Here is a 27,452-nt window from a genome sequence, read left to right as displayed (position 1 = left end):
CTCAAAGACTTGTTTCCTCTGCATCGCCTCGCATGATCCTCTGTCCCTTCACACGGTCTGGCCATTGCTGGTGTGGGAGCCTTCTCCTCTGCAACTCCCGCTGCCTGGAAAAACTTCTCAGTCATTCTCCGCCTTTCCAAAAGTCTCCACTGAAAATGGTTTCTTTCCATTATCCATTCCACTGAATCTGTCTCTCTCCCCTCTGCCCCAAGGCTTAGCAACTACTGATCTTGTGACTGAGTGTGTTAATTCATTTGGAGAAAATAAGAACCCACCCCAGCTTCCGAACCTCAGCCCCAAATGATCAGAGTCTTGAATCTCTGCAAGTGTGTGTGTAGGGGGAAAACCACACCCAAACCCCATTTTCCTTTTTACCCTCTCCCCATCATTTTTGATGTGCCGACACGATCCTTGAATCCCACCAGAAAGGAGCAGGAAGTCATAGCTCCTCTCTCTGGCGATTGCATTTCTGCAGCACCTGTTTCCACACCAGCTTTCTGTCTCACACAATGAAGGAGCGAGCGAGGCAGAAAGGAAGGGGCCCTGCTGTAGAAGCAAAGACGTGTGTCATGTCTGTAGGGAGCTCATGGCTGAGCAGTGAAGACGAGGGAATGTAGTGTAATGGAAGCCGTGAGCCAGCACATGGCTCCACCTTTCCTGCTCCTGTTGGTTTGTTCTTGTCATAGATTCAATGAGTTTATTCAATTTCTCACTGCCTTGTATTGTTTAAATCAACGCTGTAGCTGCAGTATAAAAAGGACCTGGTTTTGTATTGCCATAGGACCCGTCCCCGAGAGAAGACAGTCTCATTAATTAAATCCATTTAATCAATCTGGCCTACAAGGGCCTTAGTTATTTATCTGTCATAGGCGGCACAGCGTAAGCCCGATGATCTGAATGGCAGTAAGTAAACATGTAAATGAAGAGCTCAGGTGGGGCAGCCCACTGGGGCCCTGGAGATTTCAGGCCTTGGTTCGGATAGTGCACAATCATATGTTAAACAGAACAAAATCCAATTAGAAATACAGAGGCAATTAGCAGCACTGGGTAGGTCAGGAAGAGGGCCGGCCTGAAGGAGCAAGGAAAGACCAGGCACAGAGGAGAGACTTAACAGTGCTCGCATTTATGGGACACATTCGGATTCTCACTTCAGAAGGGTCCCAGAGGGCTGGGTCATGCTAAGATCTTGTCCCCAAGATGCCACTAGGCTCAGAGGCAACTTGAGCCTGATTGTGATGACTGTCACTAGCAGGTCTAAACCCTCATTCAAATAGCTGGTGCCCACCTCAATCAGCCCATCAGTCTGGCACTGGACGATCAGCCTAGTTTAAAAGGGTGGGGCCTCTCCCAGGGCGGGGAGGAGTTTCTAAGGAGCCCTTCTGGGTGATGGGCAGAGGGTGCTGAAATGAAGGAGGAGAAAACTGGGCCACAGGAGTCCTGTGGATTCAGCCCTGCTGTCAGAGAACCTCCCCCCACCCCACTTCTGTGTTGGAGAAAAGTCACCCTTTGCTGTCCCCGAGTGCTGTGCTGCTTGTCACTCACACCCACTCCATGTGGTGCTCTGCTCCCCCATTTTTGGTGTGAGCTGAGCCACACAGAGAGGTTGATGAGGCTTCTACAGCCTTTGCTACCGCAGCTGGGGTCTTTAGCTCCGGCAGCAGAGGCTCACGCTTTTAGATCTAGAGGTACTAAATGGCTGCCAACCACCCATCCAGGCATGTGGCATAACAGTACCCAGGCCAAGTGAGGACCTCACTGGTGTCAATTCCTACCCCAGCTAAATGACATCCCGCTTCTGCATTCCCCACTGCAAGGTGTCTCCTGATTTGGAGGAGAGTTGGCTCTTGCATCTGCCTGCTGGTTCTTCACTACAATGTTCCTCTCCTGCTACCTGAGCAAGGCTCCCACTGCAACTGCGGAATATCTGAGCTGGAGCCAGGCAGGGCTGCAAACAGAACGCTGCCCTTGGCCTGTCATGTATCCCACTGACCTGTGCCTTGTGATGCTGGCCAAGGTCTAGCAGAAAGCTGTGTCATGGCTTGTTTGGTCACTCGAACAGCTGGTCTGTACCGAAGGGGCTGCCAAGCCCCAGGGGCAAGGGGGGCTTTCTGGCAGGAGGGAAAGGGTTAGTGGAAAAGGTTGAGAATTAGCCCTGGAGCCAGCCAGGAGAGTGCTGCACTAATGCTTCCTGGCAGAGTTCACAAACTGTCAGACTGCAGATGTACCCTCTGGATTAGCTGCTCCATCCCTTAAGGCAGAGGGGTGGGGGATAAAAGGGGGCCCTGTCACTCTTTATTTAGGAATTTGGGGGCATAGGTGAGCAGTCAAATCCAGGAATTCATTAGACATGAACCTGGCAGCCTCCTGTGCTTCTTCCTGCTGAGCTTTCTCTGGAGCCGCCGGGCTGCTCTCAGAGAGACTAGCTGAGATGCCGGGGAACAAATGGCTCACCAAGCACTAGGTAAATACCCAGCAGGGGAAGGAACTTTGGGGGTTATCCAGGGTGTGGGGGAAGGCAGCTAGGCAAAATGGGGTGAACCTGAGCATAGGGATATTTAGACTGAATAGCAGGGCCAGGAGCTCTATTAACTGGGCAAAGCTTAGAGAATCCACTGTAGGAAGTAGTCCTGCCTCCCCCTCTGTTCCCCTGGAAATGGAATAGATGGGATTTAAAATTAGAAAATGAAAAACTCAAAATTTAAGAGTTCTGGATGTCTGCAACCTTGGTTCCTGACCTTGGTGGAGATTTCTGGGGACACTATCAGCCTGGCCTATGATGACAGGGAAGTGGTGTAACAAGAGAGAGTCTAATGACCTCCTGGCATCTCAGGACAACCTGGACATAACTTTGCTTAGAAACCATTGGTATAAATTACATGGGCTGTAGGTGATGCTGTTTTCTCTTCTCCAGCACTCAGCCAACCCCGGCCATACTACTAAGGGTTGCTACATTGCTGGAGGTGGAGTCTGTCATACACAGGGTAGCTGTAGCAGATGGAGCACTCACTGCCACAGCACCTCCTGCTGGTTGCCTTGGGAATTAGCTCAATTCCAGCCTCTGAGCACCTCCTGCTGGCCAGTGTCTCTCCTGCCTCAGGCCCCCCATGTCCCTCCCAGACCCTAGTGCCCCCACACTCTGGGTCTCCCCAACCCTCTACACTCACTTTGCCTCAGTGGCTACTGCCAGTCATCATCTAGCCCCCTTTCTCTAGGGCAAACTACCATCTGCAATGGCCACTCATCATTGTCAAGGGGATTGGACCAGCTGTCTCTGCCTATTCCCAGGCTGCACTACTGCAGTACCTCCTTAGGCCCTAACAAGGCCTCAGCCTGAGGAGTTGCCAGGCTGGATCTTCCCACCTCCTATTGCCCTTCTCCAAGACTGCTCTGCTTCAGGTACCCTATACTCCCAGCAGCTAGGTCCTTCCCCCTCCAAGGCTGGAGTAAGACTGACCCAGCTCCTTAGCCCTTATATCAGGGCCAGCTGTGGCCTGATTGGGTGTGGCCACAGCTGTGCCCACTTCCCCAATCAGCCTACCACTTTTCCCCCAGGAGCACTTAGACCTGACCAGGTTTGCCATGCTACTTTCTGAAACTGTCAGGGACTATCCCCATTGTTCCAGCTTGGTAATTACATTCTGCCTCTTTACATTCCTGCTACAGTTTCAGTTGGACTAAGTTTCCCCTAGCTAACCTGAAGCATCATTTAGCTTTATTGTGTTCTGCTAAACAGCTGCTGCATTCCACCCCAGAGGTGACTGCAATCCAATGGTGTGTGAATGATCCTTTTACATGCTGCTGTAAAACACTGAAACACTTTGGGATGAAATGCATGAGCCAAGGATGAGCTGCTTTCATTATTACTAAAACACAATCTTTGTTTCCTCCAAGTTTATCCGCTTGGCTGCTTCTGCTGCTGAGGAACCTTAAAGTGTCACTATACTCACATGTTCCTGGTAATATTAATTATAATGGGTGCCTTCCAGAAATGGCAGAGAAAAGGATTTCAACTGAAGGGAGGGAAAACAAAAGCCCAGTATGCTACTTTTCAGCTCATATTGGAGCAATTTGTTCCCTGCTTTTTCGGAGAAATGACACAGGAGGGAACTTGGCAAAGAAATGGACAAAAAGCATTGCATAGATGTATAAAAACTGATGTGGGTTTTAATATTGCTTTAGAGCAGTGTAATTTTAACTTATATGGACCATGCAAGGACTTTTGTATTTGTGATAAATCAAGGTCTATGGGCAAACCGATACATCTCATCTCTTAAATGGTCAGTAGACTGAGTTTGCAGAACGGTAATATTTCATGATACTGAAAAGTTGTATTTTCTTCTTCTAGTTGTTTAACTGTTCACCTGAAAGGAATAAGAATATCTGGATTAATGCCAGTGAATGCCAGAGCATGGGAGGATCTGAGTTCCCAGAAAGCATCTTTGAAGTGAGCGCATTGGTTTGTTATAATTAATAAAGCCCATTTGCACAAACTGCTCAGCTTTTCATTCATCCTTAATGCTTCTTAACTCTTCCATATTTTAATTTTTAAAAGAAGGAGAAGAAGAATGCTCAGCACTTTACATCTTTGAAGTAGCACTGGGCAAACCTCCATTGATTAATATTTAATACAGTAGCATGTCCCACTGCTGTTAGAGCAGAGGGGGTTCTGTCATCCCAGCCTTCTGAAAAGCCTCACAGATTTGCCCTCTGTATGTGTGCACACCAGAAATCCACACACTAATCTGCACCATTGCAGGAGTATATATCAGAAAATGCCACCCGTACGCTGGCTTGTCTGGAAGCATGCAGAGAATCTAGTCTGCCTGGCTGCACAAGGAGGATCGGCTCTGCACCAGATGGAGGAGCATAGCAGGGGGTGGGCAAAGAGAAAGGGGCCTGGTTCAAATGCCTATACTCATATGCACATGGGGGCTGATCCAGAGTCAACTGGGAATCTTTCCATTGACATCAGTGGGCTTTAAATAAGGCCCATGCAGCAGTCCTGACCAAGTCATAGCTCTTACTCACAGCCTCCTATGCAATTTATTCTTACTCAGAAGAAATGCAGAGTGTGTGGGCAAGCTCACATGTGTTGGGGTGTTGTTCAGGTTGAGCCACAATTCAGACAACCTATTAATGTATATATTTATACAATGTATATAAGGCATATACATACATACAATGTACCGTATGTAGATGCCTATTTGGCAGGTGTTATGCCTATGTTTCATGGCATCCAAAATGTGACCCCTAGGACTCACTGATGCAAATAAAAAGGGCTGGCGAAAGAGGACAGGCTGATATTTCATATGATTCCTCCAGCTCATTTATAAAGCATCTAGAAACTTTGACACAATGCAGAACTGCACAGATTCCATTCAGAAAAAAGGGCAATAACCCTGAGTGAATTTAACTGATGGCGAGAAAGCAGGACTTTAATCTCAGCACTGGACAGCAAGATAGAGGAGCATCAGCAGAGAGAAAGGGCAGAATCGCAGTGACAGAAAGTGTCAAGTCATCTGGGGTGGCTGCTGCCACTGTGTAGAGGGCCAGCACAAGGCCTAGGCACAGATAAGCCCCCCATAAGCCCATCTGACCTTCAGGGCACAGTGACTAGGAGGCCGTTTGATGTATCTGGGGTGGGGTGGAAGAGGTCACCAGGTCAGGAATGGGTGAAGGAAGCAAGGAGAAACAGCCAGGAGATGAGCTATGGGTTAAGCACAAGGGGTGGGTAGGAGATTAGAGAAGAGGTGTAGAGAGGGGCCGAGCTGTGCAGAGCCTTAAAAATAGAGGCCAGGCCACAAAGTCTGGATCAGGATCAGAGTATTTGGAGCTGGGGATTTGCTTCAAGCCAACCCTGGCATCTCAGATAGATGTGGAAGGAGAGTGGAGGTGGGTGGGGAGACTGATTAAGTGCAGCAGGAGAAGATGGTGAGCTTGGCAGCTTTGAGTGAGGGCGACTGAAGAGGGGGAGCCGACAGGAGTAAAGATGGGAGTGAACCAAGTCCTGGGCTGAGTTATAGCAGGAAGAATGGGGAGGAGCATTAGGATTAGCTTGTTAAAAATAAACACATGAATAAACAAAGCTCCAGAGACTGAGATTTCTCACGAATCTCCCTCAGACAGGGCCAATTCTTGCCTGGCTCTAATCTCATCCCAGCACCAAGTGACAGTAGGCCCAGTCCATTCAAGCCAAGATGGTTCCATCCAGCAGGAGTGGGAGAGCAGAATGAGTCTCTGCCTGGTGGATAGATGTGTTTGAGAAATGAGTAACGACTGGACATTAAAGGTTCCAGGCACATTGATTAATTAGGGTCATTTGATGTGCTATGGCCCCATTCTGCGACATCAGAATCCACTTGTTGAGAAGGCTCCTTGGCTAGAGTTCTTCCTTCCCTTCCTAAGTGCTGCATCTTTCTCTTGATCAGTGCCCAGCCACAGATCATCAGCATCAGACAGTCCCTGATAGCTTGCCTGCCATCCCCCAGTTAAAATCAGAAGGACTTACACCCTCCTCCTGGGAAGGGACCCAGCCATTCCCAGCCTTTTTCACCTGGCTTCTGAGCACAGAGGGCCCTTTGGGGTGCTTCCGGCGAGGTTGCTCTATTGCTCTGGTGTTATAGTCACCTGCAATTTCTTTCTTTCCTGCTCCAACTCCCCATCCCAGCAGCTGCCCACTGCCACTCCCTGTGGTCCCCAGATAACCCTCCTCCCTAAGAATTCAATTTTTTCCTCTCTGTTTGCGGTGTCCTAGCCAATCTGCTCCTCACCCACGCTGTCTCAGGAAGATCAGCTATACCCAGTGGTATCCAAAAAGGCCCCGTTCTGCTTTCACTTATACCAGTGTAAATCTGAGAAGCCGCAATGAAGTGAGTGGGCTTACACGAGTGGGAAGCATCAGAGTCCAATCAGGCCCCTTGTGTTAATTTGCTCAGTGAAAAGGTTAAGCTGCCAAAACCTCAGGGTCTTGCCGTTTTTCATATCTAGGCCTGATAATTAATGATTTGTATTCTGGTAATGCCCAAGAACTCCAATCAGGGATCAAGGCCCCACAGTGGTGGGCCCTGTACAGACAAATAGCAGTGAAGACACCCCATGCCCTAAAGAGCTCAGAACTGACATGATACAAGTGGTGAACAAAATGGACAAGGGGAGGTGGAAGCTGAATAACAAGAAAGGGTTTGATCCTCCTCTCACTGAAGTCAGTGGCAAACCTCCCATCAATTCCGGGAGTGCAGGATCAGGCCTAAAGAGAAACATGTAGCAGGAAATAAGTCATAGCTCGCCACTAGCCTAACCAGTGCAAGAGTCTCCTCTTATACCTCTGTAACTTCACTGATGTCCGTGGAATTATTCCTGATTTACACCTGTGTCAGTGAGAAGAGAATCAGGGCCACCTACCCCTGCTTCCCCCCACTATAGTTCAGACTGGGGATAATGACACTGCTCAACTTGGAAGGTAACTTCACGAGAGGCTTTTAGTAGGATAAACACTCAAAAGTCTATTAGCCTGTTGCTTCTGTTCAGTTGCGCTGGAGATCAGTTCAGATCAGGAGATTCCCAAAGGAGCCAGAAATACCAGTTGGGTCCGCTGGGCTATGATGGGCCAGTTGTACCCCAGGCAAAGCTGTATCCACTGTATTTGGGCTCTCCTGGCTTGTGCTCTTTGAGGGGTAAAATTGCAAACTAATGTGAAGAAAACAAACAATGTTTTCATGCCTCAGAAAAGGCTCAGCTCCAGGTCTGGGTCACATCTCATGGTTTTCTGAGCAGCTTTTCCCAACCCTAAGTCCCAGACTTTTGGTAATTCACAAAGTCCTAATTGCTTTGGAGTTAACACATGTGGCTGCCAGCTGTGATGCTGATGGTTTGTTAATACTGGACTCATTCCTGTGAAGAAATGGTGCCCTACCTAGAAATTGACAAAGCCTGAATAAAGGGAAAGGAAAGGTGCCCTGCCCTGCCCTGCCTCTGGTTGAGCCATTGTGTCCCTACCTGCCTGAGCAGCAGCAAATAACAATCCTTTGCAGTTCTACAGTGCCTTTCATCTGAGGATCTCAAAACACAACATACCTCACAACTAGGGTGACCAGACAGCAAATGTCAAAAATCGGGATGGGGATGGGGGGTAACAGGAGCCTATATAAGAAAAAGACCCAAAAATCGGGACCGTCCCTATAAAATCAGGACATCTGGTCACCCTACTCACAACACACCATAGAGATACCATAGGTAAGGAATACAGACATGTCACTCCATCCATCAGTGAAATGCAGTCAGTGCTGGATGGAATGCAACAGCTGTTATAACAGTGCATAGCAACATTACATCACACTACCAGAAGAATAGCACATCCAGCCGAATAAAACATAGCCCCTTATTGTGGTGCATTCCAGAAATACCTGAACATAAAACCCGTGCACTTGGAAACGAAAGCATTTGTCCTTTTGCTGTCTTAGCTGTTAGTTGGAGGAGCTTGTGTCCTCTCTAGGGGCTGTGTGTGGGAAGACCGATAGTGATAGTAACTGTAGTCGTCAGTCCCTGGGGATCTTGGGAAGAATCAATGTCTGGCATCTGATTTAGCTCTGTTGCCTCCTTGAGTGACCACAGTCCCATACGCTGAAAGATGTACGTGTCCTAGAGGAGGTAGATTAGACCTTACCTTATATAAGGAAGTGTGGTTGTCACCCAGTCCTAAATGTCAGCTGATGGTTATGATGATGATCCAATTAATCTTTGCTAACTGCCTTGGACTTGAACATCTTTTCCTCTCTCTTTCAGAGGCTGGAATCCCAAGCAATTTCAGGAGGGGGAGGCCAATTTTGAAATCTCTTCTAGCAAACTGAGACAGACAGGCCCGTGGGCCGGACGGGAAGAAGTATTCAGTGCAAACACCGCTGCTCTTGCAATGTCTGCACTGAAATACAGAGCAGTAGGAGTTTCTGCCTGGGAAGCGGAGATTGGAACATTCCTGTTCTGGCATGGAGAAGATCAGCAGGTTGTCTTTGGCAAGGCAATACATTTGCAGTGGACAGTAACTCTCCTAACTGTAAAAAGAACGAGGAGCACCAGTACTCCTTGTTCTTTTTGCTGATACAGACTAACACAGCTACCACTCTGAAACCTGTCTCCTAGCTATATCTGTGTGGAAGGGTTACAAAACTGCCTGATGCTCAGCTCCAGACCAACTTGCTCCTTCAGATGAGTTGGAAGATTATCCCTCTCTGTTGCTTTCATTATGTACAAACCTACGAGACAAAAAGCTCTCCCCTTGTCTGCTCATGAGGACTGAGGTTTGGTCTGGGTAGGTAATGAATCATTTTGGCTTTGTAGCAATTATCCCATCTCCTGCTTTTGCACTAACCATGTTTGTTGCTTTTGTTGGGATCTTTTGTCTCTCCCCTATTGCTCTGCCTTTCTTAGAGTGGGTGACTGTCTCTAGACACAGGGTTCCAGAGGCACCTTGCAGGAAAGGTCTAGTTTTTTTTAAAATATCACCTTGAATGTATGGAGCAGATGTTTAGCCCAGCGTGGTCCTTTGCACCACTCGAGCAATGCAAAGCAGCTGTAAAACTGCCTTGAACCAGGCAGATGAGTGAGAATTCCCTGGGGGCAATCCTCAGCTGGCCAAAAGGCCTGCTGTTACAGCTCTGTGCCACCCCTCTGGCCCTGGTGTGCTAGGGGCATCAGTGCCGTAACAAGGGAGAGGCGAGTGAGGCACTTGCCTTGGGTGCGCAAAGCAGAGGGGCGCAGCTCTACTACAATCGGTGGTGCTTCGGCGGCAGCTCTACCACTAGCGCTTCTTCGGCGGCAGGTCCCTGAGTCCCTGTTGGAGGGAAGGACCTGCCGCCGAATTCCCGCCTCCGCTTCATTCATTCTTCGGCGGGGGGGTCCTTCTCTCCGAGAGGGACTCAGGGACCCGCCGCTGAAGAATGAATGAAGCGGCAGCGGTAATTCGGCGGCAGGTCCTTCCCTCCAACAGGGACTCAGGGACTCGCTGCCAAAGAGCCTGGAGCCAGCCCTTACCTCGGGCGCAAAAATTCCTTGTTACGGCTCTGAGGGGCATTCCTGACACACTGCTGCTCTGCAGCTACCTCTGGTTGGCCAGAGGCTGCTGTATTTACACCAAGTCCTGACCAGGGGGCACCAAGCAGTCCCTGGGATATGAAGAGCACAAAGGCAGTGGAGGTGTTGGGTCCTGTGCCGAAAAAAGGGGCCTTTTTTCATGAAGCAAATCCAGTCCAATATAACTGAGAAGTGAGGGGCTAGGGCCTGCCCTACAACTGACAGGTCACTTCTCTGGCCTCTCCCTCCATTAACACAATATGCTTTTGTGTTTTCTTTTAGGAACCTTTGAATGAATTTCTAGCTGGTTAACAGCACTGCAGCATAAAGCCCTTGGTGCTGAGCCACAGGTACAGTGCCAGCCGACCCCATATGCCAGCTTGCCCCAGCTTCGGGGGTTATGCTCCCCAGACCATTCAGCCCCCAGCTTCTCTCCTGCATCTTCCCATGAGGGCAACCAATTAACTCTAACTGGGGTAGAGGAAGCAGAGAGGGAAGAGATCTATTGTCATGGTGGGGTTTGAGAGGAGGACTTTGTCACTAGGCAACTGGTATGGATCATCAACCAATCTCCTATAGGCCACTGAACAGCCAGACTGTGGCAACCAACCTGGGCAGGACTTGAACGTGTGATCTGGAAATGAAAGGCTCCCAAATCCCATGAGCCACCCAGTCCCAAAGCAAGTACCATTCCATATAAACTTTCATCTCTGCTTAGTGCGCACAGTGGAAATCAAAGCCCTTCCCAAAAGTTTTCTCACCCCTGAAATCACCATGATGGGCCTGAACCTCAAATGACATGACTTAGACCCAGGAGAGACCCACATGAGAACCATTTCCAGTTACATCAGAAATATCCCACACCCCAAGCAGAGGGCAAAGTGTCCAGCAGCATCTGCATTATCGGAGCGGCTGGGTGCGATGCTAAATGGCTGCAAGAGAGGCTAATAGCATTCCCAGGAAGGCGGTGGGTTCAGAGCAATGCGTCACCTTCACAGATTCACAGGTAGATTCTGTTCATGCTAGTGATTTTGCAGACCTTGTTCTGGTGATCTGCAGCTTTGAGCCGTGCTGTTTCTCAGCACCACCCTGCAATGCACCAGGATTTGCAGGCAATGGAGCCTCTGCGCCCACAACCTGGACCGCAGCAGTTTGGGAGCAATGCTGGCTGCAGTGCAAATGTGTGGAAGGGCTCCCCAGTGTGCTCTTGGGGGCTGTGCGTAACTACGCAGGGTCCTGCTTAGTTTACTTCAGTTGGTGAACCAGAAAGGACACTTAAGAGGCAGAACAACTAGCGAGGAGAGAGACAGACATTCCAAAGGAATCCACTGCTGTGATGAAACTAACTGGGGTCCAGGGCAATAATACATCCCAGATGAGGCTGGGGAAAGTCTTCCAGGAGAGCATGAGACATTTAAAGTGGAGGAGAGGGAAACATACCCTGTTAAGGGGAAAAGCACAATCTAGGTCCTGATTGTACAATCTAGGTCCTGATTCTATGGAAGTTGAGGGTGCTCAGCAATTCTCAGGACCAGGCTACTCAGGGGCCTAGGCTCAGATGGAGAAAGGGGAGGAGGTGGTGCTGCTGACCAATTTTCTACTTGTCTGATGGGTTCTGAGCATTTCCGTGAGAGTCTGTGTGGATCCACAGCTGCTCAGAAGTACCTGTGGCTACATGAGATGAGTGCTAGCAGCTCAAGGAGCCCACGGTACTCTGCCAGGAGGAAAGTGTAAGATCCAGGCACGGAGGTCAGTGCATAGGCACACAATGATAGAAATTTTCATAATTCTTTAACCTTCATTCATTATATTTGCCAGCTTGGGTGCCTCTTCAAGTGGTCACTTGATGGCCCCAGCAGTCTGATCCCACACTGCTAGGGATACTGGCAGACTGCCACTCGTTGCATCTTCATAAGGACCTGACAGCAGGGATGGCTGCCTATTAACAAGGTCAAGGGACGGAAGGAGAATGCAAATGTCAGCAGAGGTCCCATATCTGACCTCGGCCAGTTATGGGTGCCACCAGACATCCCATTCCCAATCCATGGAGGACCTGGTTCTGATCTCACTTACAAATCAAGGACGTATAAATCAAGGACATCAGAGGCCAATAAAGCTAGACTGATGTGAAATCAGAGTGAGCTGCAGTCTCCTGTGGCTGGCACTGTCTTCCATTTGCCCCAACCATGGTGTCCTGGGTCTCTATACTCTCTGCACTGGCCATCAGGGCTTCAGCGCCTCCAGCTGAAGCTCCAGAAGACGTATTCACACCCGAGCTCACGCCCTTTCCCTTCACAGCAGGGCCAGGCTACTTGGCATCTTGCCTCCTCCTTGTTCGAGGCCTGATAGAAGAGAGCAGGAGTGGTGGGTCACAGTAGAAACCCCTCAAAATAACTTGTTTGCACAGCCTCTGACCCCAAGCCATACTCAGAACAAGAGCAAAATCCTTAAAAATGAAACATTGACAACGGAATGAGCCTTTGGGGCATCAAGAGGGGAAAAGCAATAGGAGAGGGGCCTAAGCAAAGTACAGATCAGTGGGCTAGCAGGAGGGCTTGTGATTAGAGTGCCATGAGACACTCCAAATGGAAATCCCACCCCCTGGAGTAGAGGACACACCAACTGTCACGCTGCTGGGGATCCCAACGTTCTGGTGCAGGAGGCTTCATTCAGTCATCCAGCTGTAGCTAGATCTTATTGTGCAAGTACTTGTCAAGTGAAATTCATGTAAATCCCAGCAGTAACCTGCAGTGCGTTGCCTGGACTTGGAGCTCTGAATCCCAAATCTCGCAGGAGATGCTGCTGAGGATGCAGGCCATATCCTGCAGCAAATATCCCACAATGAAGATCTCTGGCTGTTCAACCACGTTTCCATGGCAACCCCCCCCCCAGGATGGGAACGGCACTGTGACACCTGAGATGCTTGCACAACCGCAGGGCCCAGGTGCATCAGGATGGCCGTTGTGTTGCACCCTGAAGAGAGTTCTTTGGTTTGCATTTGCTATATTTTTCATGCTGTGAAATGGTTGCTGCTAGGAATGGGGGGTTGAGAGAAGCAGTGACCACAGAAACATGGCATCCCTCAGCCGATAGTGAGGATGTCATGTCCTTAGCTCAGATTACTGGGTGCATATCAGTGAGCTGGAGACAGCTGCTGAGGGCATTAGATGGGCTACATAATGGAGTCAGTTTCCACGGCCCCCTGTATCCGAGTGCTGTGAGCAGGGGAGAATAAGGAGAACTGATCCCAGTTTCCAGCAGTAGATGGCAACAGAGGATCATTTTAGGACGAGCATCAAATCAGGGCCATCCTACTCATTAAAAGAGCCTGGCAGCCTAGCGAGTTGAAATGATACGGGCTTTCCTTTGGGGAATTTCTAATTTACAGAAATAAAACACATTTTGCAATTCAGCAGAAGGAGTAGAAAGAAATCTGCAGGCTTTGCCCTGTTTAGTGGGACTATTTCTGAGGATTGTCAGAGAACGATGACCTCATTTGTAAAGTGGATTCTGAAACCAAATTGAGTGAGAGAGAAATCAGTGAAAGCCAAACTACTGGGTGGGAATTCAAGGGGAAGACCCAGCACCTGCTCAGACCAGAGTGGGGGAGGGTCAGGAGAACGCTGGGAAGGACACGGTGCAGAAATGTACGTGAGCGTGATTTTAGCCCATGATGGGCCTGAGCTGCAGAGTTCAAATTGGGACTCAAATGCAGCCATGCGCAGATCTGGGTTTTCTATTTGGCTCATTACAGAGGCCGGGGCCAATGGCAAAGGTTGGAGCTAGATCTCAGTCCGGAGCCCAGAACATGGGGGTGTTTGGGGCCAACTCTGTTCATGCAGGGGCTTCCCAGGAAAGCTGTAAGCGAGGCCTTGGGCGCCCGTTTGGAGTCCCACCACAGCCTGGCAGCTGTCAGGAGCATCCTTCTTACAAGTCATTTTGCTTCCACTCACGTTTGCTTTTCAGTATCTCTCCCCACCCCCACCTGCCCATTTGTGGCACCAGAGACATTTGTGTGAAAATAAGATCTTTGTTTATGAAGAGTCACTCTGGTGTCCTATCCCCACCTGCAGTCTGAACTCCCTGTCTGTGACATCGCTATCGGTCACCAAGGCAACTATTATGATGGAATAAACAGAGGGGTATTTTGATGATGCCACCAGAGGAAGAGCAGAATTTTATTTCATGTTTAGTGAGACACAAATTACCATAAGAAACGGCTTCCCCAAGTGCAAACAAGGGAAACCCGGGCTCGTTTAGTTGCATACAATCTTTCCGGGCTCAGAGAGCAGACCTTAGCAAATGCTCCCATCCCACTATTTGAGCCAAGCTGTTGGTTTTCCATAGAAATACATGTTTATGTTTAAAAAATTTATGAAAGTGTTTGGAAGGTTCCTTTGGTAGGTGCAGCACTGAAATAGCTGCAGGCCGGATTAACTTCTCATCTACTTTCCTTTGTTGTTCTAGGGTGGGGAAAGAGCAGCATTTGGAGTGGGAGGTGGTGGTCAATAATATGAAGAGTGGGGAGGTGAAAGGCTGTTCCTTCCGATCAAGACTAGGAAGCATGGTCAGCAGGCATGGCTGACCCTCTCTGGGTAAAGTAAGAACTGACTCACTCCTTTCTTCCAAACTCCAAGCTCCAAGCCTGCAGGAGGTTTGGGAAAGCTCCCATAGCTAACCCTTTTGCCCTATTTTTTCCCGTTCTTGCCTATTTTCATGCAGAATATGCACATCCTGCTGTAAGCCAATCCAGAATAACCAGGGGTAACCTACCTAGAGAGGCTCTTCCTACTTCAGCTCCAATTAACAGCCCCACAAGGAAGGTTGGAAACCTCCCCAGATTCATATGAGATTTCCAGCCTGGCTTGGAAATGTCAGGAGGTACAGAGAAATTCTATGAACTTCTGGGTTCTATCCAAAAAGCTGATCCATATGAAGCTACCCTGTCACTAGTAACTGGGGTAGGCAGGGCCGGTGCAAGGATATTTTGCTCCCTAGGTGAAACTTCCAGCTTGCGCCCTTCCCACTCCCCTCCTCCTGGAGCATCGCTTATTATAAACTTTAAAAATGAATACTGCATAATGTGGCATTGTTCATTAGAATTAATACAAGGGGGTCAGAGGAGATGATCGTAACAGTCTCTTCTGGCCCGGGGGAACCTATGAGCAAGGAGGAGGCTGAGGATGCCCCCAGCTCGCAGGGTCTCTAAACGTTCCCAGGCTCTGAGTACTTTGCCCTCCGGGGGGGACCCAGGGCAAGGAGGGCAGAGCCGGGCACTCCCAGGGAGCAGGTGAGGATCTCCCTCGGGATCAGGGCCGGCTCCCCACATTGGCACGGTACCACCAGTGGGTGGAGGGGTGGTGGTATTTGGAAGCGACACCTGCGCCAGCCCTTTCCCCTCCGTCGCGCTACAGGGTTGTTTCACTTTCCCTCGCCCCAAGAGGCTCCAGGAGGCAGCTGCGCCCAGCCCCAGGCACGGCGTGTTGGAGGGCGAAGCTCACCTGAGCTCAGGACTGCGTCCTGCCTCCCCCAATGGCGCCGTCCCTCGGCCGCGCTGGTCGGCGCGCCTGGCTATCTCCTCCTTGCTCCGCTGCAGGCTCCCACTGACCGTCCTGCGTGGCGCCCCTCACTGCGGGGACAGGTTTGTTATGGAGGCCTCGCTCCCTGCCCTGCTCAGCTGACTCCCATGACACTGGACACCGCTTTTTGGCACCCCCAAATCTTGGCGCCCTAGGCAGCTGCCTAGTTCGCCTAGTGGTTACACCGGCCCTGCGGGTAGGGGAAAGACAGGCACGCTGGCAGTAGAGGCATCGTTCCAAAGGGGATGACGGATATTGTAACACACAGACAGCACTGCACTTTTGGATTCTTTTCCCTTCCACTGAAGCATCCAATATAGGCCAATGATAGAGTCAAGATACTATCTGTCTGTCCACCTGTCCACGTGTCAATCCATCTGGCTACTTGTAATACGCTTATTACCTATCACTGTGCATCAGGTTGATGTGCCATTGGTCCAGGCTTTTAGGGGAAGCCTAAATTTCTGTGAGCTCTCTAAAATGCCCAAGAGATTGAGGCGGGGTACTCCTAATGTTCACAAAGGCTATTTCAATGTCTTAGGCACATCCTGGGAGCCGGAGAGGAGGGGAGGGCATAACTGGGAGCTCCATTAAACTCCAGGCCACCTGACAGGGGATGCAGGGGAGAAGAGGTGGCCTGGACATAGAAGGGTATGATCTCTGTGTTCCTTTTCTTAAGGTTCACTCTTTAAGACCTAGAAAAGCCCTGTGCTCAGAGATGGAAGGCTGAGTGCATTGTATGCCATGTTCCCTGAGATGTAACTTTCCTCCCTTAGATTTGCTGTAGGTAGAATCTAAGGTCCCAGGCACTCATGTTAGTTGTTCTCCGAGTGTTTGCACCAGGTGACTGTCTGTCTCAGGAGGTATCTATACAGACAGACATCGCCATGGTTTTGGCGTGCCTTACGCAACTACAGAACATATAGGGAGTGGTTGCCTTCTGCAGCTGAGCTTTCTCATCTTTTCCAGTTTGTGAGCAGGTCGAGTTGCCTAAAATTTCACTGCACCCTTCTTGCCCATTTATTCTTGTTCTCCTAAACCCCAGCTGCCATGACAAACATTACAATGGATTCCATGCGCAAGATCCTTTGTCCTCAGTGTGACATTGATGCTAGGGGAAGGCTTTGGCAGTCGGGCAGATCTTGAAGGTGGTGATGCTTGTGGTCATCCTCAGCTCTTAAGACAGGGAGGGCAGCTCCGGGGCCCAGCTGCTGAAATGATTCTGTCTCCAGCTCTCATCAGCCTTGCCCTATTTATGGCGCCTTTTGGTGAATATTTAATGTTGTTACTAGAAAGGCGTTTTCTGGTTTGACCTGAGTGATTCCTTGAAAGCCTAGCTGGAATCCATCCCGGACAGATAGTGTGTGTGTGCAAAGGCACAGACCAGCAGCAGGTCTTGGAGTAAAACACCGACTAGCCGGGGGCCCCTGGAGATCCAGGGCATGGGAGCTGAATCTCTCCAGGGGCTCTCTGCTCAGGGCGTGCATTCAGGGAAAGGCTGGCTGGGTTGTGATGGTTTGGTACAAATTAAAGATATTCTTTGAAATAAGGCATTTTATCAAAAAGTTCTGAAGGTCTTGCTGATCCCTGGGCCGAGTTGCAGGCCGTTGTCTGTGTCACTAAAGGAGCTGGTTCACCCCAGCTGAAGATTAAGCCCTGTGTCCTGGATTCCCCAACCATCACACAGTTATGAAAATGCCTACACGCAGAACTGACTCAATTCTTGTATCCCTAAGATATCTCCAGGGCTCCCCACCCCCTTAAGAACCTCCTCAGAACCTTCACACAAAGTGCTTCAACATTTAACTCACAATCCCACCCAATTCTATCCACAGGGTGCCTGTTGCTAGTAGCCGCATGATGTTCTGTGGTGTTCCATCAGCTTCTGTGTGGGGCATCTGGCACAATGGGGAAAAGCATGTGTGCACACGTGGATGGGTGCAGGAGGTGTGATCAAAGCTACCCACTCCTGTTGCGATGTGACAACAAATGCAGTGACTTACTCTGGCTCTGTAGAGTGTTAGATACAATTGTATGAATGTAAGAATAAAAATTTTAAAGATACATTGTCATGTTTCCAGAAAGACCTACTTAACTCTATATATACACATGTGAATGGTCCCCAAATGGCACCTGCCGTTGTAGTGATATTCTCCAGCAGGAGCTGTGATTTAGGACTCAGGGAATGCAGCTGCCATCTGAAAGTGTGTGAAGCAGAAGATCTGCAAAGTTATGGTAGATTCACAGCTGCACAATTATATTCATCGATTTGAAGGCCAGCAGGGACCTATAGATGATCATCTAGTTTGCCTTCTTGCATAACACAAGCCCAGACAAGATGCGCCAAAGGAAGAGCTGGTTCAGCAGCTCGGCTTGCAGTTCCCCTTCGGCCCCTGCGGATACAACTGTTCAGTTACTGCTACCGTAGCCAAGAATTGTTCAACACTGAAAGAACTTCCCTTGTAACACGTTCTGAAGTCTCTTGATGGGAAGTGCAGTCCTATAATGACAGAACAAGGGGCAGCCAATGAAATTGAAAGGCAGCAAATTTAAAATTGATAAAGGAAATACCTTTTTAAACAACATATATTTAACCTCTGGGACTCACTGCCACAAAATATCATGGAGACTAAGAAGTTAATAGGATTAGGAAAGGATTGGACATTTATATGGATAATGAGAAGATCCACAGGTACATTAGATGAGATAATAGTTTTATAAGGAATATAAAGCTCCATGCTTCAGGGCATAAACCATCCACTAGATGATGAGGGTTAGGAGGAACATTTATCTGTAGGCATGTCATTCCATAATTGTCCATTGGGATTTCTTTAACCTTCTTCTGATGTGTCTGGAGTTCACCACTGTTGGAGGTAGGAGACTGGACTCGATGGACCATAGCTCTGTTCCGGGATGGCAATACTTGCCATATTAAAATATGCCTTGAAAATATGTTGACAACTTCTCTCTTTCCTTTTAACTATCTGATGGCAGTTGCCCTTAAGCATATTTTGAATCTTAGGTACCTCTCAGAGCAAGAGACAACAAGACTCAATAGGCCCATTCCAACAGATGGGATATTTTTTCTGCAGAGCATTAATTCAGCTAAAACTAAAATATACAATTCCTAGGATGCTTGATAAGGAATTGTCCAACTATTGTTAGTTTCTCAAACAAAAGACTCCCATAATTTACTCATGGATGAGATTTCCATCTCTTTTAGCCTAGCGAATGAGAACTCCTGCCAGATGACAGACAAGAATACCTACCCTTTTTTTCTGGGCAAAGTGCCCTTTTTATCTCCTATATGTTTACTGAGAACCAGAGGAGAGGACAAACAAAATGCAGGTTTTAAACAGTTAGAAATAGCTTGGCTGGTGACCTAAAAAGCTGAAAGTTCCAGAAGTCAAACTTCTTGATACAGTGGGAAGCCTATATATATTATCTATATTCACCCCAACTTGGAAACTGTACATTTGTTTGCATTATGAATCCGATATATATTTTTATGTGAATGATCTGTCTTGTTTCTTTAATGGAATGTCTCATAGCCTATGATAAGCCTTGAAAGACGTGACGTGAAGAGTATTAGATATAATCAAAGAAGATATGGATCACGTCCACTAGATTTAGAGACTGCAAGGGATTGCTTGTTTTCTTTCATTGTTGCACTAGAAAAGCGATGGGAATGGTATAGCACAACAACGAAAAACGAATGTTGAAAAATATAATCACCTAACCAGATATAACTTGAAAATTAAGGGAAATTGCTTAAAAAGGTGGTTGTTGGGGCTGATAATGAAATACAATCCATAAAATGAATCAAATCCTCCGACTACAAGAAGCATTGAAGATGTTTTTATACGCTGTAGCCATCTACTGGATATTGGCGGAAGCAGCAGAGAAACTGAGAAATCTGAAATCTGAGAGCCATTTGGCAAATAGCCAATAGAAAACAGAAGTTGGCCCCTTCCAACAAGCTCTGAAATTAGAGGCTGTCAAACTGAGATAACCATGTGGGACCCTAGAGTTTGTTAAATCCCTGATGACAGCCTCTCCCTTTGTCCAAGGTCAGAGGACTAAGAAGAGTTTTCCAGAACAGTTTTCCTGAACTCCCATAGAATCATAGAAATGTCAGGCTGGAAGGGACCTTGAGAGATAATCTAGTCCAGTCCCCTGCACTGAGGCTGGACCAGTCTAACTGGTTCTTAAAAGCCTTCAGTGACAGGGATGCCAAACCCTCCCCTGGGAAGTCCATTCCAGAGCTTAGCTATCCTTACATTTAGAAAGTTTTTCCTATTATCTAACATCTTATAACCCCTAACATATTTGAAGACTGTTATTAGGTCTCCCCTCAGTCTTCTTTTCTCAAGACTAAACATACCCAGGTCTTTTTAACTGTTCCTCATAGTTCCTCTGCCAGCCCCTTAGGCAACATTTTGGAAAATTCCAAAACCCAGTTTCTGCTCTAACTGCAGCAGTTGCCCTGAAGCAGCAGAGAAAAATCAGGATTCCAGACACCACCTTAGAAATCTCCAAAAGATCTAGTTCCCAATGGGGAAGATATAACATTTAAACAAGCTTTCTGCAAAGCTTTGCACCCCAGGCTTAAGTCCCAGATGATACCCTGGACCCTGTGAATGTAATTCACTGCAGACACTGGAAAGGTGTGCCTATAGTGCATGGGGGAGTCCACCCCAGAATCCCAAGGTAAAGGGGTCTGGTCTGAAAAACAGAACTCTCCTTCTGCCCATGGACAAGGGATACCCTTCAGTGCTAAAAGCTGTCAAGCCTATTTTCTCCAGCACAGGAACTTTCCTTCAGAGAGACACTAAGAGGTGAACCAAGCACCTGAAAACCCAGGTGAGGACCAACTACTGGTACTTTTGAAACAATATCTTGTAAACTGTATCTCTAATTTTGACGGCACCCCTGAGGGAGTGACACAGGCAGGCCAGCAGCCCCCTCTGCTCCTGCTCCAGACCCAGGTCAATGACTTGACCAGTGGGAACAGGTCTCCCCCACACTGGTGCCCAGCACCACTCAGAGGCTGACTGGCCTCAGCTCCGTGCTGTGGGAAGACAGAGAAGGAGCTACACCGACAAAGTGTCGCTGGGAAGACTGTTCCAACTGGAAGGAGACATTCGATCACCTGTACCAGTGATCTTGGGGACATTTACAGGCTAAATGGACAGCAGGTTCCTTTTCCATTCAGTCGCTAATGCAGTGAAAATGTACTGAGTGCGGGCCCAAGAAGATATGCATAAGCACTTTCTCCTCCTTGCCCCATTTGCAGGGCTTTTATCCCAGTCTTCAGGCAGGACTCACTCTCCAGAACCCCAAGTCAGCAGCTACTGAGCTGTCCAACCTTCCCCATACTCCCTCTGATCCAAGAGCTGTATGATTTTGAGTGCTGCTCACATCCCTCCCACAAGGAGCCGCCCCGTTAACTGTGAAGACTGACCACACCCCTTTTCAGTCTCTCCTACTGGCCAGCACCCACGATGTATCCAGAGCACAGGGATACCTTCCCTGACTTTACTGTGCAATAGCAGTTTCTATAGTGAGGTCTATTAGGACGTTCCATGCCTTGTGTCATTTACGCTCAGCCAGACAAAGCCCTGGGGAACACACTGTAGGGGACAATACTGCATAGACTGATGGATAAGATAGGACCTTACTGTACAGCGATGGAGCGCTTCAATCTGTAATTGCTGTGATAGCATGGAAAGTGCAGGGTGCTCTCCAGAGTCTGGGGGTCTCTCTACTAGCTACTCAGTGGGCACCCGGGAAAGTTTCTTTTGTGTCCCCTGGGCTGAGAAGGCACTCACGTTGGTGCAGGGCATTCCAGTGGGTGAGGTCCCCATCAGCTAAGTGAGTGTTAGGAGTGTCTCTTCACCAGCTCAGCTCCATTCTCATCATCAGGGACGAACACATGCACCAAAGGCCACCACAATGAAATATATATTTATAACAATCATAATTATTATTCTTTCACCAATTTTCTCTTCTGCGGATGGAGCCTGGCTGAGACTACAGAGCCGAGAGAACTGCTAACGCCGAGAGTAATGGTGCCCCCAGGACGAATAAAAAGCAAATTTCAAACCAGCAGATGCTGCTGAAAGCCCCAATGCAGGAAATATCTGCAGAATGAATTGAGAATTTATGGAGCTTGGTTTGCAGGTTTTATAAGAAAATTTCACAAGCAAAAGAAGGGAAAGGAGATGAGGAGCAGGGTCTGCCATTTGGGGGTGTGGGGAATAGAGGCTTCCATTAGAGGGGGGAAGAGGAGGATGCATCGGGGTGCATGGTCTCACATTCAAGGGGCATGGGAACTTGAGGCTTTCATAAGGGGTTCTGGGAAGGATGTAGATACATTTGGGGGAGCAGGGGGATAAGGTTGCAGTTAAGCGTGTGGATAGCAGGGGTATTATTAGGGAGACAGGCAGATTCTACATTATTGAGCATTACCAAAGTGCAGCTGAATTTATTTATTTTAAAATGAACTTGTTTCCACTGTCCTGAGAGGAACGTGTGTGCCTGGATGCAGGGGTCAGAAAGACAGCATGCGTGCATAGGTTGTGCATCTGAGCACACAGGCTGTATGGGAGGGCTTTCAGTAGACGCGGTGTCTGCAGGCACATTCACCTGTAACTATCTGAGTACGCGTGAGGGCATGCATTTGTGCGGGTGTGTAACTGTGAATATGCATGTGCATGTGTACCGTGCACTCTGTGCAGCTCTGTGCAGCTCTCTCTGTGTGTGTATGTGTGTGTGTGTGTGTGGTGGAAAGCAGGGGAGGGACACTCCCAGGCTCGGAGATGCCCACAATACAGGTTGTTTGGGCACATTTTTTTCTGTCACCAACAAAACCAGGTCCCTAGATAGTTGGCTGCCCCAGCTGGTGGATGCTTAACAGCCTCCTTCCCTAGATTCAGCAGGCACCAAGCCCTCCTCACATCTGATTTGGGACAAAATTTTGTCTGAACAATGAGTTCTGCCATGCATCTGGACAACATTCCCTAGGTTATTTATTGGTCTGGCATCTGCTCTGATAAGAAACCCAGACGGTTCCATGCACACCAGCTCACTCTAGAGTGGCTGAGTGAGATCTGGCACGTTAGTGAAACCCCTGAAAGAGCCGATGGATTTTGCTGTGCTGGACAGGCTCAGAGCTGTAAGCTATACTCCCCGGAACTGGAGTTCAGGCTCCCACTGGATGGAAAGAGGCAAAGGGGTAAGAATGAAGTGGGGAAAGATTTATTTCAAAAGGACGTAGAAAGGTCTAACGTCATGGAAGCACAGTAAATTTACAAAGCATCCCCAATTAGAATTAATGCAGATCTCTCCCTCCCCTCCTTCCCCCCACCCCAAACCCTCCAAACACTTCAACAATCAGTGCACTTCTTTTTAGCAGCAGTTCTGGGCACAGCTCAGGAGTCATAACAGTCCACGTGACCCTTTCAGAAGAATACAAGAGGGGACGGTGCCTGTCCCAAAGGGCTTGCAATCGATGCCAGAGGAACAGTGTGGGGGCTGTCACACAGGCATGCTGACATGGGCTGCTGGGGGTTGGGCACATGTCTTGTAGTTCCAGGATATTTTGAGTACAGTAGAACCTCAGAGTTACGAACACCAGAGTTAGGAACTGACCAGTCAACCACACATGTCATTTGGACCCAGAAGTACACAATCAGGGAGCAGCGGAGACCAAACAAACCAAAAAAAAAAAAAAGCAAATACAATGCAGTATTTTACTGTATAAATAAAGGGAAAGCAACATTTTTCTTTTGAATAGTAAAGTTTCAAAGCTGCATTGTCACTCTTTAGTTCTAAACTTTTGAAAGAACAACTGTAACGTTTTGTTCAGAATTATGAACATTTCAGAGTAACTCTGAGTTACAAACACCTCCCGAATGGAGATTGTTCGTAACTCTGAAATGTTCGAACAAAACATTATGGGTATTCTTTCAAAAGTTTACTTCTTAATAGAGCTTTGACACTGTACTATGCAGAAGGAATAGTACTGCTTTTCCTTTATTTATTTATTTTGTTAGTGGTTTAAGTTTAACACAGTACTATACTATATTTACTTTTTTTTGTGTGCTGCATGATTGTGTACTTCTGGTTCTAAATGAGGTTGACCGGTCACTTCGTAACTCTGCTGTTCATAACTCTGAGGTTCTATTGTATGTCATAAAATAATGTTCTAGATTACATAGATTTTTATTGTAGGCAAGAGAGCAGGAGAGGGCAGTTAATGGTGGGAGGCTGGCCAGCAGATGGGATTGTTTAGAAGATGTTAGTGACTCTGAAATGTTGAGGGATATTAGAGAGGCTAATAAAAAACTCAATAATAATAATAATGGGGGATTTCAACTATCCCCATATTGGCTGGGTACATATCACCTAAATGACTGCTTCTTGGAGCAGCTGGTCCTGGAACCCACAAGAGGACAGGCAATTCTTGATTTTGTCCTAAGTGGAGCACAGGATCAGGTCCAAGAGGTGAATATAGCTGGACCCCAAGTGGTAATAGTGACCATAATATAATTAAATTTAATATCCCTGTGGAAGGGAAATCTCCACAGCAGCTCAACACTAGCATTTAATTTCAGAAAGGGAAACTACACAAAAATGAGGAGGTTAGTGAAACAGAAATTAAAAGGTACAGTACCAGAAGTAAAATCACTGTGAGCTGCGTGGAAACTTTTAAAGACACCATAATAGAGGCTAAACTTAAATGTACTCCCCAATTTAAAAAACATACACCTCTACCCTGATATAACACAGTCCTTGGAAGCCAAAACATCTCACCACCTTATAGGTGAGACCGTGTTATATTGGGTTTGGTCCTTTAAATCACTGCCCAAGCCTGGCTGCCAGAGCCCCAGCGGGGATTCAAAGGGCCCGGTGCTCCAGCTGCTGTGGGGAGCCCTGGTCCCTTTAAATCACCACTGGAGCTCTGGCAGCAGGGCTCCGGTGGGGATTTAAAGGTCCTGGGGCTCCCCGCAGCGGCCAGAGCCCCGGGCCCTTTAAATCACCACTGGAGCTCTGGCAGCGAGGCTCGGGTGGTGATTTAAAAGGCCCGGGGATCCACATGAATTCGGATATAAAGCGGTAAAGCAGCGGGGCTCGGGTGACGCTTTAAAAGGCCCGGGGCTCCCCGCTGCTTTACCGCATTATAACCGATTTCATGTTATATCGGGTCGGGTTCTATCGGGGTAGAGGTGTAGTAAGAGAACCAAAAAAAGAGCCACCGTGGTTAAAGAACAAAGTAAAAGAAACAGTGAGAGGCAAACAAGCATCCTTTAAAAAGTGGAAGATAAATCCTAATGAAGAAAATAGAAAAGACCATAAACTCTAAATATAATTAGAAAGACCAAAAAAGAATTTGAAGAACAGCTAGCCAAAGACTCCACAAGTAATAGGATTTTTTTTTAAAAACATCAGAAGCAGAAAGCCTGCTAAACAACCAGTGGGGCCACTGGACGGTCAAGATGCTAAAGGAGCACTTAAAAATGATAAGGCCATTGCGGAGAAATTAAATGAATCTTTGCATCGGTCTTCACTGTTGAGGATGTGAGGGAGATTCCCAAACATGAGTCATTCTTTTTGGGTGACAGATCTGAGGAACTGTCCCAAATTGAGGTGTCATTAGAGGAGATTTTGGAACAAATTGATAAACTAAACAGTAATAAGTCTCCAGGACCTGATGGTATTAACCCAAGAGTTCTGAAGGAACTCAAATGTGAAATTGCAGAACTACTAACTGTCATCTGTAACCTATCATTTAAATCAGCTTCTGTACCAAATGACTGGAGGATAGCTAATGTGATGCCAATTTTTAAAAAGGGCTCCAGAGGTGACCCTGGCAACTACAGGCCAGTAAGCCTCATTCAGTACCAGCCAAATTGGTTGAAACTATCATAAAGAACAAAATTGTCAGACACATAGATGAACATAATTTGTTGGGAAATAGTCAACATGGTTTTTGTAAAGGGAAATCATGCCTCACCAATCTACTAGAATTTTTTGAGGAAGTCAACAAGCATGTGGACAAAGGAGATCCAGTGGATATAGTGTATTTAGATTTTCAGAAAGCCTTTGACAAGGTCCCTCACCAAAGGCTCTTAAGCAAAATAATCAGTCATGGGATAAGAGGGAAGGTTCAAGGGAAGATGGCTTGGTAACTGGTTAAAAGATAGGAAACAAAGGGTAGGAATAAATGGACAGTTGTCAGAACGGAGAGAGGTAAATAGTGGTGTCCCTCAGGGATCTGAACTGGGCCCAGTCCTATTTAACATATTCATAAACGATTCGGAAAAAGGGGTAAACAGTGAAGTGGCAAAATTTGCAGATGATACAAAACTACTCAAGATAGTTAAGTCCCAGGCAGACTGCGAAGAGCTACAAAAGGATCTCACAAAACTGGTGACTAGGCAACAAAATGGCAGATGAAATTCAATGTTGATAAATGCAAAGTAATGCACATTGGAAAACAGAATCCTAACTATACATATACAATGATGGGGTCTAAGTTAGCTGTTACCACTCAAGAAAGAGATCTTGGAGTCATTGTGGATAGTTCTCTGAAAACATCCACTCAATGTGCAGCGGCAGTCAAAAAAGCGAACAGAATGTTGGGAATCATCAAAAAAGGGATAGATAATAAGACAGAAAATATCATATTGCCTCTATATAAATCCATAGTATGCCCATACTTTGAATACTGCGTGCAGATGTGGTCGTCCCATCTCAAAAAAGATATATTGGAATTGGAAAAGGTTCAGAAAAGCAACAAAAATTATTAGGGGTATAGAACAGCTTCCGTATGAGGAGAGATTAATAAGACTGGGACTTTTCATCTTGGAAAAGAGGCGACTAAAGGGGGAATATGATAGAGGCCTATAAAATCATGAGTGGTATAGAGAAAGTAAATAATGAAGTTATTTACTCCTTCTCATAATACAAGAACAAGGGGCCACCAAATGAAATTAATAGGCAGCAGGTTTAAAACAAACACAAGAAAATATTTTTTCATGCAACGCACTGTCAACCTCTGGAACTCCTTGCCAGAGGGTGTTGTGAAGGCCAATACTATAGCGGGGTTCAAAAGGGAGCTAGATAGATTCATGGACGATAGGTCCATCAATGGCTATTAGCCAGGATGGGCAGGAATGGTGTCCCTAGCCTCTGTTTGCCAGAAGCTGGGATTGGGTGACAGGGCACGGATCACTTGATGATAACTTGTCTGTTCATTCCCTCTGGGGCACCTGCCATTGGCCACTGTCAGAGGACAAGATACTGGGCTTGATGGACCTTTGGTCTGACCCAGTATGGCCGTTCTTATGTTCTTAAGAGTTTTGGAGGAGAACTAGGTGGATAAGTGCACTAGATCAGGGAGGCTGTTCCAGCAGTAGGGGGCAGTGTGCTAAAAGGCTCTGAGGCATGAACGGGGAAAGGACACTAATGTCTTGATGAGGTGAGGGGGTTGTCAGAGCAGTGTGGCATTCAGGATGAGGCGACCTATAGGAGCTGAGATGTAGATGGCGCAGCACTCTCTCATGTGACAACCAGTTCAGCTCCAAAGCCCAGTGGAAAGATGCTCGCTGGCTCCATTGGCCTTTGGGTCAGCGAGCCTATAAAAGAGCTTCTTTTCAACACAGCAAGAAGGTCCCACAGTTGGCACATAGCTCAGTACTAATGGTCCATGTGCTCCATAGCTTGTCTCTTCCACCAGCAGAAGCCGGTCCAAAGCGGGTACCTCATCCACCCTGTCGCTCTGAAAAATCTGTTGGCACTTCC

General features: G+C 47.6%; 1 long non-coding RNA gene across 1 annotated transcript in view; it reads left to right on the top strand.

Moving 5' to 3' along the window:
* The window catches only part of LOC120372603, a 31,974-nt gene extending 27,507 nt beyond the window's left edge, over positions 1–4,467 (top strand). The window contains exon 3 of the long non-coding RNA XR_005585068.1: positions 4,346–4,467. This is a non-coding gene — a long non-coding RNA (uncharacterized LOC120372603). The remainder of the gene's footprint in view (positions 1–4,345) is intronic.
* The last annotated feature ends 22,985 nt before the right edge of the window (positions 4,468–27,452 follow it).

Source organism: Mauremys reevesii, linkage group 9 (assembly GCF_016161935.1).
Source record: "Mauremys reevesii isolate NIE-2019 linkage group 9, ASM1616193v1, whole genome shotgun sequence".
NCBI lineage: Eukaryota > Metazoa > Chordata > Testudines > Geoemydidae > Mauremys > Mauremys reevesii.
Note: the sequence above shows the minus strand (reverse complement) of the source record. Positions and strands in the feature narration are given on the sequence as shown.